This window comes from Fopius arisanus, unplaced genomic scaffold (genome assembly GCF_000806365.1).
Source record: "Fopius arisanus strain USDA-PBARC FA_bdor unplaced genomic scaffold, ASM80636v1 scaffold00002, whole genome shotgun sequence".
Classification (NCBI taxonomy): Eukaryota; Metazoa; Arthropoda; class Insecta; order Hymenoptera; family Braconidae; genus Fopius; species Fopius arisanus.
The window spans coordinates 2,337,972-2,339,617 of NW_011887741.1; positions in this window are offsets into that span (position 1 = coordinate 2,337,972).

A 1,646-nucleotide genomic window follows, 5' to 3' on the forward strand; every position below is an offset into this window, starting at 1 on the left:
CGAGTCGCCAAAGGCTTCTCTTCTCTTCTAAAACCTAACAGCGGTCATTTGAACTGAATAAAACGTGTAAAAATCATCTGCAGAGGTCATGAACCGAAAATCATGCCCGAAAAAACCGGAAAAAAATCCCCTCCCATCCGCGTAAAAATAAAATGCATTGGAAATGATTCCTGAAATGATTCCCATGATTTCCTAGTGATTTCAGGAGAAGTCATAGATCGAAACTCATGCGCTCAAAAAATCGGAAGAAATTCCACTTCAATCGGCGTAAAAATACAAAATTGATTTTCAAATTGAAGTCGTTTCCAAAATTATTCCCATGATTTCCTAGTGATTTTCAAGGTCACTAGAGATCATGAAACAAAAATCATGCGCTTGAAGAAAAAAATTCCCAAAAAAAAATTCCCAAAAAAAATTCTCAAAAAAAAAAATTTTTTTTAATTCCCAAAAAAACCAAAATCGATTTTTAAATGAAAGCAATGGAAATGAAAAACTACGAAACAAAACCCTAACCCCTTAAACGATGAAAATCAAAATTTTGAAAATCAATATTTATTCATCTGCACTCGCATGATTCATCCTTTAATTCTTATTAAAATCATCAAAATCATGCCGTAATTTTCCATTCGTAACGTATTATGAAAGAGCAATTAAATGGACCACATGGGGGACCAAAGGTCAAAGCTACAAAGTACAGAGACACGAGAGCAGAGAATTCCATAGGAAATCTCAGTGATAAAAGGGAGTATTTATTACTGAAAGCCACACCCACCACCACATGACCTTCGCGATGATCAAAGCACAAGAATGACCTTGACGCGATCATAAAACGTGAAATCAAGACCTGTCATTCAGGATTTCAATCAGCAATCCATTATTCCACTCATAAAAAACGACAGGAATTCTTTCAATTGGTAATGAAAAAAAAAATCTTGAGACCGTTTTAATTACCCACTCATTCAACGATTAATGACAGTGACTGCGGAAATGACGGTCAATGATCGGAATAATGAAGTTAAAATAAACTTTGAGGTCGGAATATTCTTCACTGGAATTTTTCAGCTATTTCCACTGATTTAACGACAGCTCAGTAATTACGATTATTCATTATAATGACGTCACAATCACTTGTCAGGAGGTTCTGGATTTATCGAATTGATGATAATTACACCCGCAGGATAATTACACGAAAATTCTTAGAATCATCCCTCAAAATTCGCCACTTGTTTGTCCTTTTTTCGCGGGAACTCGAACCGCTTTGGTACCGATATCTCGAAATCGGCTGAGTGAAATTCATTCATTTTTATTTCAGGTTCTAAATGATTTTTCACGCTTTAAAACAAAATTTTACTCGTTAATATCGCATGATCCTGACTGGAGATATCGATGATTGAAACACGAATTAACGATAATTTTTTTGGTATTACATAACAGCAAAAGGGTGAGGGAAAATTGCGTCGATGGCGATTCCTAATTAATAATTAAATAATCAATGAACCCGGGGGTTTGTCATGCCTATGATCGAGATAATTATGGTTAGGGGACAGTGAATTGTTTATTTTTTTAATTATTTTGAATTGTTGAACTGAAGAATTCGGGGGAGCGGGTGGATTTGGCTTTTTATTTTTCAATCACTCGCGTTTTGT